General features: G+C 47.8%; 1 long non-coding RNA gene across 2 annotated transcripts in view; it reads right to left on the bottom strand.

Annotated features, from left to right (window-relative positions):
- LOC136576361 (uncharacterized) overlaps window positions 1-12,157 on the bottom strand; it is a 116,184-nt gene that overhangs the window by 100,738 nt on the left and 3,289 nt on the right. Inside the window, exons 2-3 of one of the 2 annotated variants that reach the window (XR_010786348.1) lie at window positions 8,914-9,033; window positions 508-655 (exon numbers count right to left, since the gene is read on the bottom strand). This is a non-coding gene — a long non-coding RNA (uncharacterized lncRNA). Of the gene's footprint in view, window positions 1-507; window positions 656-8,913; window positions 9,561-12,157 lie in introns of those variants that run through there. The other variant, XR_010786347.1, reaches the window with a different exon arrangement.

Below are 12,157 nucleotides of genomic sequence, written 5' to 3'. Positions count from 1 at the left end.
CCTTTACCTAAGCTCACTCTTTAACCCTTTCCTTCCCTGCCCCCAGTCCCACGCCGCATCGTTATTCACTTTGCGGCATACAAGTAATATTACAGTGTTTTCACATCTGCGCTGGGGATTCCAATGTCCTCCTCTGTTTGGGAAACAGAAAGGAAGAAACCCCGCAGCCCAAGGGGTCCGCCTGTAGATGGAACCAAAGAGCGCCGGACGGACCCCATTGACTATAATGGGGTCTGCCTGCTTTCCGCCCAGCTGCCCAGTTTTGCAACCACATCTGTGAGGACACCTCCGTCTGGAGGTCCTGACGCAGATGTGAAACTACCCTTAGAATGTGTCTTGTATTAGTCCATGACTATACAAATTTAAGGAAAAACAAAACACCAAGGATACCAGACACACACAGCAGTTGGCATTTCCTTTACAGGCCCGGTCCTCATCATAACTGACACGTCCCTATGTGATCAGCCCTGCCCATTATGATGAGATGCACTGGTGTCACCCACTCACCTCTGTCCTGGGTAACCCTCTGAATACTTGTTGTTCATACAGGAGCCCAGAGCCTGCAAAACTGCACAGCTGGCAAAGTCCTCGGAGGCGACGAGCTCCAGCCCGTAGCGCTGCCGCTGCTTCTCCTTCCGGATAACCTCATACACCCCTGTCAATAAAAAGTCAAATAGTTTATGATAAATACTCAATTCCCTAATAAAAAATTATTTTAGTCCAGCACACGGTGCCATTTATTCTGGTCAAGTGACAGATGCCATAACGGAACCAGACAGACCACATTATAGGGCAATCAAGTCCAGCAGGCACCACCGGTGTCCATCAGGTGACGGATCCAGCTCTCCACCACACATCCACAAATACCCGGATGTCACATACAGAAGATACAACGTTTCAGCTTCAGAATGCCTTTCTTAAAGCACACAATGCTTGAGGTAAGGCCATCTTTGAGGTGAAACGTTGCATCGTTTGTACGTGTTCCTGACTGGATAAAGGTTGCCAGCAGATGCCGACATCCAGACTATTGTGGGTGTGTTGTGAAGCCCGGGGTGGAACAACCTGGTACTGATGTTCTGCTGCATTCCTTGGACATTCTGATGCCGTTCCATATATACCTTATGATCCGGCTCTCCAGCACTTTCAGTTTTCTTCTCCAATGATAAAGCAGGAAACTGGAAATGACAACTCCGATGTAACCCAGCCTAATCCAGCGGGTAAGAGGTGGCGCGAGAGCGGCAGCGTGTGAGTGGTTGCACAGAGGCAGCAGCGGGAGAGGGGTTGCAGCAGCTGGTGAGGAGTTGCGGCAGCGGGTGAGGGGTTGCGGCAGCGGGTGAGGAGTTGCGGCAGCGGGTGAGGGGTTGCGGCAGCGGGTCAGCGGTTGCGGCAGCGGGTCAGCGGCAGCGGGTCAGCGATTGCGACAGCGGGTCAGCGGCTGCGGCAGCGGGTCAGCGGCTGCGGCAGCGGGTCAGCGGCTGCGGGTCAGCGGCTGCGGCAGCGGGTCAGCGGCTGCGGCAGCGAGTCAGCGGTTGCGACAGCGGGCCAGCGGTTGCGGCAGCGTGTGAGCGGAGTGTGGACAAGTCTATCTTCACTACTTCCACAAGTAAATTGTAGATCCCCATTAGGATGAGCTCCATGCCTGGCAATGTCATCCAGTGTGCTACTTGTGCAATGTATGCGGTCCTTGATCAGCCGATCGAGGGTGCATACTGTTGCGCAAGATGCATGCACGTCGCACATTTAGAAGCCCAAATTCTGGATCTAAATGGACAACTGGCAACACTGAGAGCCATTGACATCATGGAAAGGAGTTTGGTGCTCACTGAGCAGGCACTCGCTGGGGTAGAGGCGGGGGCGGATGGTAGTACGGAAGAGCAGAAGAGCAGGCAAGAAGCTGGGTGACAGAAAGAAGGAGGGATAGAGGGAAGAGAACCAGGGAGGCTAGTCCTGAACTGGCACAACCCAACAAGTTTGCAAGATTGGCAGATGAGGGGGATGCCATTACAGAGCCAGCACCGCTGCAGCACGACACGCCCTCTGAACGCCAGGGGGATGACTGCTCCAGTGAGACGGGGACGGGGAGCGCAGGGCAGGCTAGACAGGTTCTAGTGGTGGGGGACTCAATTATTAGGGGGACAGAGAGGGCAATCTGCCATAAAGACCGGGATCGTCAAACGGTGTGTTGTCTTCCTGGCGCTCGAGTTCGACACATCGCGGATCGGATTGACAGATTACTGGGAGGGGCTGGTGAGGATCCAGCAGTCATGGTGCACGTTGGCACCAATGAACAAGTTTGAGGTCAATGGAGGGCCCTCAAAAATGATTTCAGGGACTTAGGGTCCAAGCTCAGGGCAAGGACCTCCAGGGTAGTTTTCTCGGAAATACTACCTGTACCTAAAGCCACACTAGAAAGGCAGCAGGATCTTAGGGAGGTAAACAAGTGGCTCCGGAGTTGGTGTAAGAAGGAGGGATTTGGGTTCCTGGAGAACTGGGCTGACTTTGCGGTCGGCTACAGGCTCTACCGTAGGGACGGGCTGCATCTTAATGGGGAGGGTGCAGCTGTGCTGGGGGAAAAGATGGCTAGAAGGCTGGAGGAGTGTTTAAACTAGGGACTGAGGGGGTAGGGTAAAATGAGAAATAGTGGGGTAGCCAGTGTAATTAGCGATCCGGGTCCAAGCAAAGGGAATGGGGGACGAGCAGGGGGTGGGGTTAGTACAGTTAGAACTGATAGATCAGCCATAAGTACAAATAGCAACAAAACAAATTTAAAAAACAAAAAAAATGATATAAATTGTATGACCACGAATGCACGAAGTCTGATCGGTAAAGTGGGTGAGCTTGAAGCGAGAATGACTGATGAAAGCTATGATATAGTCGGAATTACTGAAACATGGCTTGATGATAAGTGCGATTGGGCGGTGAATTTGCAGGGGTACAATCTCTTCAGAAGAGACCGAAGGAACCAGAAAGGGGGAGGGGTATGTCTGTACGTCAAATCGAACTTGAAGCCGAGGCTACGGGAGGATATAGGGGTAGGAGACGAACAGGTGGAATCTCTGTGGGTAGAAATACAGGGAGGAAAAAATAACAAAATCCTGATAGGGGTCTTCTATCGACCACCAAAAGCAACAGAAGAAACTGAAGACTCACTACTAAGGCAGATAGAAGAGGTGTCAAAACGAAACAAAGTAATTATCATGGGGGACTTTAATTACCCAGATATAACATGGGAGAACGAAACCTGCAAATCTCACAGGGGTGATAAGTTCTTGAGAGTAATTAAAGACAATTACCTGAACCAACTTGTGCAGGAACCAACAAGAGGGAGGGCCATTCTGGACCTAGTACTAACTAACAAACCGGAACGTATAAAGGGGGTGCAGGTTGAGGGGCACTTGGGGAACAGCGACCACAATATAATCAACTTCCAGCTGTCAATCAATAGGAAGCCTTATCAGGGAGTGGCAAAGAAACTAAACTTTAGTAAAGCAAAATTTGATGAGCTTAGAACTACTATCGGTAACATTAATTGGGACAACATCCTCAAAAATATCAGTACGGAGGACATATGGGAAAAATTCAAAAGGATCCTAATCACCTCATGTGAGCAGTTCATTCCCTTTAAAAATAAAAGAAACTCAGCTAAAAGGAAACCAATGTGGCTCGACAAGACGGTACAAGGGGCAATAAACAAAAAGAAGAAAGCGTTCAAACTACTAAAGCAACAAGGCAGCGAAGAAGCGCTAAAATCATACAGGGAAAAAAACAAAATATGCAAAGATACGATCAAAACTGCCAAGGAGGAAGCAGAAAGACGGATCGCAAAAGAGAGCAGAAACAACCCGAAGCTATTTTTCAACTACATAAACAGCAAAAGGATTTGCAGGGAGAGTACTGGCCCTTTAAAAAACAATGCAGGAGAAATCATTGATGATGACGAAGGGAAAGCAAATCTACTAAACAGTTTCTTCTCAAGTGTGTTCACCAAAGGAAAGGAAATGCCACACGAGATGCAGGGGAATAAAACGAACCCCTCACAAAATATCTCATACCTAACGCAGGAGGAGGTGCGGAAGCGTCTAAAGAAAACTAAAATTGATAAATCACCGGGCCCAGATGGATTACACCCAAGGATACTAAAGGAACTAAGTGACGAGATAGCGAGGCCGCTATACCTAATATTTCTAGACACTATCAAGACCGGAGTAGTACCATTGGACTGGCGCATTGCCAACGTGGTTCCAATTTACCAAAAAGGGAGCAAAAGTGAGCCTGGTAACTACAGGCCAGTAAGTCTCACTTCAGTAACGGGAAAAATTTTCGAGGGGATTCTGAGAGACGCCATCGATGAGTACCTCAAGGAGATTAAGGGAATAACTCCTCACCAGCATGGATTCATGAAGAGTCGCTCATGTCAGACAAATCTGATCAGTTGCTACGATGAAGTAAGCTCTAAGCTGGACCTGGGAGAATCTATTGATCTTGTACATCTGGACTTCTCTAAAGCCTTTGACACCGTGCCACATAATAGGCTAATATACAAAATGAGGCAGCTCGGACTGGGCGAAAACGTGTGTAAGTGGGTAAAAAATTGGCTCAACGATAGAAAGCAGAGGGTGGTAATAAAGGGTTCGTACTCTGAATGGACCACAGTCGCTAGCGGGGTGCCACAGGGTTCAGTATTAGGCCCCACTCTGTTCAACATATTTATCAATGACCTGATAGAGGGGCTGCACAGCAAAATATCAATATTTGCAGATGACACAAAATTATACAATATAATTAATGCAACGGAGGACAATGTACGGCTACAAACGGACCTGGATAAGATGGAGGCTTGGGCAGAAAAATGGCAAATGAAGTTCAATTTTGAAAAATGTAAGACTATGCACATGGGCAGGAGAAACGGATGTCACCAATATTCACTTAATGGGGTACCACTAGGGAAAAGTGATATGGAAAAGGATCTGGGGGTATTAGTGGATAATAGACTAAACTGGAGTAACCAATGCCAGTCAGCTGCTGCAAAGGCAAATAAAGTCTTGGGGTGCATCAAAAGAGGTATAGGGGCGAAGGACGAGAACATTATCCTTCCATTATATAAGGCACTTGTCAGGCCTCACATGGAATACTGCGTACAATTCTGGACACCGGTGCTCAGGAAAGATGTCACAGTGCTTGAGGGGTTTCAAAGAAGGGCAACTAAACTAATACATGGAATGACGGGACTGGAATACCCAGAGAGGCTATCCAAATTGGGACTATTTACTCTAGAAAAAAGAAGGTTAAGAGGCGACCAAATAACCATGCATAAGTACATGAGGGGACAACACATGGATCTCTCCCGCGATCTGTTTACACCCAGGACCACGACGGTAACAAGAGGACATCCGCTACGATTAGAGGAAAGTAGGTTTCATCACCAACACAGAAAGGGGTTCTTTACTGTAAGAGCAGTTAGACTGTGGAACTCTCTACCGCAGGAAGTGGTGATGGCAAAATCCATAGAGAAGTTTAAAAGGGGACTTGATGTCTTTCTGGAGAAGGATATTACAGGATATAAATATTAGGTTAAGTGTCAATCCTGGTATATAGGCAGGTAGGAACTATTAGGGGTTGATCCAGGGAACAGTCTGATTGCCATTAGGGAGTCGGGAAGGAATTTTTCCCCCAAAAGGGCTAATTGGCTTCTGGCCTTGGGGTTTTTTGCCTTCCTCTGGATCAACACAGTAGCATAGACAGGCTGGACTAGATGGACAATGTCTTCATTCGGCCTTACATACTATGTTACTATGTTACTATAATTCAGCCCCCTGTAGCCTGGAAATATGATAATCTAGCAAAGGGCAAGAATACTCCCATCCAAGACCAATAGGAATCTACCTGATCGTCAGGCAGCCGGACCGTCTGTGAGGGAAGTGTAGCCAGCCCTATATAAGTGACCACACTGTGGTTTCTGCACAATGCCTGGTGAGGGCGCTGTTGGGCAGGGATAAGCAGTGAAGGTGACACAGTGCTAGATCAGTGCTGCAGTCACTTCATCAACCAGCGAGGAGCCCAGAGATGGTAAAGTGCTGACCTACATTACCAACATATCACCAGTGTATAAGATCGGAAGACTCCCTTAAAGCGACCCTCCAGCCTTGGACAGACGGCCGAGCCGCTATGACTATCTGATGCGCATGTGTGTTAGTATGCAGCCGCAGTCTAAGGATGTGCTCACATGTGTGTTAGTATGCAGCCGCAGTCTAAGGATGTGCTCACATGTGTGTTAGTATGCAGCGGCAGTCTAAGGATGTGCTCACATGTGTGTTAGTATGCAGCCGCAGTCTAAGGATGTGCTCACATGTGTGTTAGTATGCAGCCGCAGTCTAAGGATGTGCTCACATGTGTGTTAGTATGCAGCCGCAGTCTAAGGCCTCATGTCCATGGGGAAAATCAGGCCCGCTCCGGATTCTACATGTAGAATCTGCAGCGGGTCCCTCCTGCCCCGCGGACATGAGCGCTTAAATAGGAATTTAAAAGAATTAACTCACCCCGCAGCGGGCCGGGAAAGTCTTCTCTTCCTAACGGCCGGATCTTCTTTTTCGGCCGGCGGATGAACTCGTCACGCCGGCGGCACGTCACCGGCACGTCACCGACGTGCTGCGCACATGCGCCGGGCACATCCGCCGAGCCGAAGCAAGAAAGATCCGGCCGTGAGGAGAGAAGACCCTCCCGGCCTGCTGCGGGTGAGTTAATTCTTTTAAATTCCTATTTTAGGCTCACCGCGGGAGACCCGCACGAAAATGGAGCATGGTCCAGATTTTTTCATGCTCCATTTTTTTTAAAATCACTTTTATTGACCATCCGCGGGTATTTATCTACCCGCGGGTGGTCAATGCATCCCTATGGGGTGCGGATCCGCATGCGGGTGATCTGCTGCAGATTTTAATTCTTATTTTGCCCGTGGACATGAGCCCTTAGGGCTCCTTTCCGCTGGCGAGGTAATCGCACGTTTTCAGTGCGATGTGACAGTGCGAGCTCTCGCAGTAAAGTCCCACACATGTTGTTCTATGACAGCCTTTCCACTAGCGATGTTTAAGGACAAGCTCCGATACGAGGATTAAAAATCGCAGCAGGAGAATTGTTTCAGCATTTTGCATTTTTCTGTCGCCCATACAGTGCAATGTGCAATGGCAAAACAGATTCTCGCATCGCAACGCAAAAGCTTGTGATTTTGCAGCGTTGCGATGCGATTTTAACAATACGATTTTCTCGCAGCGATATCGCTATCGGCAGTGAAAAGGAGCCCTAAGGATGTGCTCACATGTGCAGCTGTTCAAGCCAGAACCAGAAGTCAACCAAAATGAAGGGAAAAAAAGGGTAGAAACTGAACCCGTCCTTTCTGAATCCACATCCAAACCTCCAGGTGTGAATGAAGACATCCTGAGACACTGCATGCTGCTCTGACTGGTCAGCGCTGCCCACGTGGACAACACTGGCCAATCACAGCAGGTGTAGCGTTTTAGGGCTTATTTACACAAGCGTATATTGGCCGGCGTTTTCACGGCCGGACGATAAACGCTTCCATCTGAGCAGTTCTCTCCACCTGCTTTCTGCCTCTCTCCTCCTCTCCATTTCTTTGCAATAGAAGTGGGTGGGGCGTAGCTAAGCTCCCCGCCCCTCCCTGCAGTCAGCAATTGGAGCGGGCGGGGCAGAGCAGAGCTCCGCCCCCATCCAGCTCTTCTCATTGAACCCGCCAGAGTGGAGGAGAGAGGCAGAGAGCCGGTGAGGAGGAGGGAAGAACTGCTCAGATGGGAGCGTATATTGGCCAGCCGATATATGCTCATGTAAATAAGCCCTTAGACTAACGATGTGAACCAATTCACGGTGTGCATCAGATAGTCAGAGAACCAGTGCGGCCATGTTTGGTTGCCGAGGACCCAGAGGGTCACTTTAGGGAGGGTCACATATAGATTTAATATCCCAACTGAGGCTTCACACAGCTGAGCGCTATTTCAGGCAAGGAAACTAGTCCCGATATCGGTACGATGTGCCCGCAGATGTAAGGAGCTCGGGTCAAAAACTCCTCCCATCACTTCACTACAGTTGCGATCCAATGAGAAGCCTTGCATCGCTGCGCGATGTTTTCCGCCCCATTGAAAGCAATGGACAAGGCATTCCAAGGGACCGCCCAAAGAGATTACATGCAGCGGGGTAACCACAAGGAAATAAAAACCTTCATGTCTATATGTATATCACCCCGCGTTCAAAAGAATGGGGTTCACATTAAAGCGAGATTTGTACGTCTCACAGCGCACACATCGAGCTCCAATTTCTTGCCTGTGTGAAAGCAGCCTGAATGACACAAAGACCTCCAATACTGTGGAGTGTAACATGGCATAATGCAGGTGTCCATGACATGCAGAATCCATGGAAAGCTGGATGACAACTGCGATGGCCAACATAATAGATTCCATTAGTGGTCAGCGCCCAGCATCTATTACCCAATGTAGGGAACCAAGATACCTTGGAGTCTTGGATGTGCAGCTCATTCTTTAAGACCCTTTTACATGGGAACACACATTTGTCAGAAGGTTTATCTCCCCGATCATCGCCCCGCCTGAATGCGCCCCAATCAGCTGATGAACATTCAGAACGCTCGCTCACCGGCTGACTGGGTCTTTCATGCGGGCATAAAAATGCTGATTCGACGGCAGGACATCCTCCATGTAATTAGGGGGACCGCTGCTGACAAGAGCTGCTGCTGGTGAAGGATGATCAATATTAGTAATTGGTCGTCTGCGAGCGGCAGAACGAGGACTGATGAGCAGCTATACTGTCAGTCGCTCATTACAGCCAGCAGAGGATCCATCTTCTGTGTAGAAGCGCCTATAGTGCAGTGAGAGCGCAGCGTCTCGTATGTCTTACCTCTGGATCATTTGTTTCAGGAGGTTCCAGGACCATCTGGTAATGAGATGCCCACAGATCGGCATGCCCGCCATTCATCACCGGGGAGTCGGCCATCATCCTGCCTCAGATACTTCACCCCTGGAACAAAAACACAGTTTTAATTCTGCACCATTTCAAGATCTTTGCTTGCTGTTAATGAATGGAAGCATTCTTGTTTACTCCCAGAGTTGTATCCGGTCCGGGTAATCCTCTGTGAAGCCGGACCAAACAACCAGCTACCAGGGCTCTGAGGGAACAAGGCAAAGCGCTCTTTAACCCCTTAACGCTGCAGGGTGCCGGCTGTTTATTACAGCTGACACCCGCCGATAATAGCTGCAATCAGCCACGCGGCTGATTGGCGCTATTTACCCTTTAAATGCCCTGAACGATGTTCGTTGGTCCCATATTGCCCCCCTTCCCTCAATGAGATTACAGGGAGCCGTGCGGGTGTCATGGTAGCTGGAGGTCTTCTGAAAGGCCCCAGGGCTGTCTTCGCAGAATGCCTATCAAGCCATCCCCGAGGGGAGGCCTGATCGCAGTATGATGTAAAGCATCGCCAGTTGTGGTCCCCTGTGGGGGCTAAAAAGAAAAAATTAGGAAAAAAAAGTTTTACTCATTTTTTCATTTTATAAAGTGATAAAGTAAAAAAAACAAAAAACAAACTTTTCGTATCAAATAGAAAAATTTCCCCCGCGCTCGTGGGTTCCAGCAGAGATAGAGGACACAATGTCCATAAATAACTTTAAATGATTTATTAGTTCCTTTGCTACGCGTTTCTGCGGGCTTACCCGCTCTCTTCAGGCATACAATTGAACAACACAGTACACATTTTATACATTACTAAGGCTCACGGGAGTGCTCAGACGCCGACTTTCGGAGCCGCCCTCTGCTTCATGTGGGATAACACGTCATATCATTAGTCAGTAACCCTTTACATACTACTATGTTTCTCCATTCATAAAAAGCAGCAAAATATGCTATTTAAAAGTTCGTTCGACTCGCTTATGCTCTTCATTATCTGCTATATTCCACAATATTATTTAAAAAACATAAATTATCTATATCTATAAATAACTACTACAATTATATTCTAAAAATAGAGATGTTACTATAAACGAATTAACAATTAATTACATTTTCCCGATTTTTCTGCTATATATACTCTATATAACCAGCATTCATTTTTTCTCAAATAGACCCCCTCCATTATAAAAAACAACATTTTATATATAAATACCCAAATAATTTATAAATACATTCTAAAATTATCATTCTTAAAATTTCGTTCTAAAAAATTACCATTTATATTATACTAATATTTCTATTGTTTATACCCTCTATTTATTCTATTTCTATTCGACTGTTATATATATAGATGCGATCGGTGAGAGGAGATGAAACTTTTTACCGGAGGCCTCCGTATTTGAACCCCGACGCCATCCTCCTTCGAGAACCTTCCCGAATTCTGCACATGCGATTGCTGGTAAAATGCCAGACACATGCGCAGGAGTCGGGGAGCCCAGGAAATTTAAAATCTCCTTGCTCTCAGCGACCAACGGTCGCCAAGAGCCTGGAGCAGTGACAGGGGGCCTTGTTGAGCCGTCTCCGGTCACGAAAAAAAAAAAGTAGTGACCTACCTTTGGTCGGTCTTACATGACCGGATAGGAATTACGGATTCCGCATGCGTCTGATTCGCGGTAATACGCAGATCAATCGCATTGGATTTCACAATTCTGCTCACATTAGCGGGTTGGAATTGTGTAATCCACTCGCAGAAAAGAGAATGCAGCAGGTTCTATTTTACCACGGATATCCGCAACATAGAGCCTATTGTGCTCCATGGTCGCGGATATACCCGCAGCCCATATGCATCTACATTGTGTACGGGCTGCGGGTACCCCCGTCATCGCTAAGTGACGGTGCGGGAAATGCAAACAAAAAAAAGGTACTGCGCATGACCGCCTGTGTGAGTAGGTAGTTATGCGCAGTACATTACGCGGCCGTACGCAGGGTCACAGCCGGGCTCACAGCTGGGATCCGCTGTGGGCCTCCGCAAGCGGGTTCCACCTACGGCTGCGTGAGCCCGGCGTTATTCAGACCGCTACCTGTAATACACAATTTACAAGAAGCCCCGGGAACGCTTGCCTTCATGCAGTTCCAGGAGCAGCTTGTTGAGCGCCTTCTGTGTAAGACCGCCATACCTCCGCAAGCTTACGAAGACTCACGGAACCCCACTTTTTACATCCCATACCCGCCACTGAGGTCAAGAAATGACCCCAAAAAAGCATGAGAGGAGGGGGGATACCCGGTTTTATGGCCCCATGGGCCCATTCCAACCAGCATCTCTAATTACCCCTGTCTTCGGAAATACCACACAGTTCACATTATTACTTTTATCTAAGATTTAGGGAACGCCGAAAAGGGCGCGGAGTGTGTGTGGAGGGGGGGGGATATTTTTAGGGAGTCAATTTTTATTCCGTACAAATAAGCAATGGGACCTGGAATTTATTCAGTTGTGCCCTGCAATCCAACGGGTGTTCCCTCCATTACAGGCCTAGCTATGGGTCCTGTTAGTTAATTAGGGCCACAATGGGTATGTTTCTGAACACAGGACAAACGGCGGGATCCATTTTGGGGTGAACGTCTTCATTCCTATGTGCACTATTCCAAAAAAGTAGGCGATGGGACCTGAAATTTATTCAGTTGTACCCTGAAATCCAACGGGTATTCCTTTCATTATAGGCCTAGCCATGTGTCCTGTAAGTCTATTAGGGCCACAATGGGTATGTTTCTGAACACGGGACAAACAGGGGGATCCATTTTGGGGTGAACGTCTTCATTTATATGTGTGCTGTTAAAAAAAACCTGTTTTTAAATTGACGCAATTGCCCAAAAAATGAAAATCGTAATTTTTTCCTACTGCTTTGCTTAGATCTATTCAAAAACTGTAGGGTTAAAATACACAGTACACCCCTAGATGAACGCGTTAAGGGGTCTAGTTTTCAAAATGGGGTCATTTGTGGGGCTTCTCTATGGTTTTGGCCGCTCAAGAGCTCTACAAGTGGGCTATGGGGCATAAAAGGCCTTCAAGGAAAACTTATGTTCTAAAAGCCACCGACTACTCCTTTCATTTTGGGCCTCATTGTGCATGCGGACATAATATAAGAGCCATAATGGGTATGTTTATGAAAACAGCACAAACAGGGGTCTCCATTTTGGGGTG

This window comes from Eleutherodactylus coqui, chromosome 8 (genome assembly GCF_035609145.1).
Source record: "Eleutherodactylus coqui strain aEleCoq1 chromosome 8, aEleCoq1.hap1, whole genome shotgun sequence".
In the NCBI taxonomy this organism is placed as follows: Eukaryota; Metazoa; Chordata; class Amphibia; order Anura; family Eleutherodactylidae; genus Eleutherodactylus; species Eleutherodactylus coqui.
The sequence above is the reverse complement of the archived record's forward strand: the minus strand, read 5'-3'. Positions and strand labels throughout refer to the sequence as shown.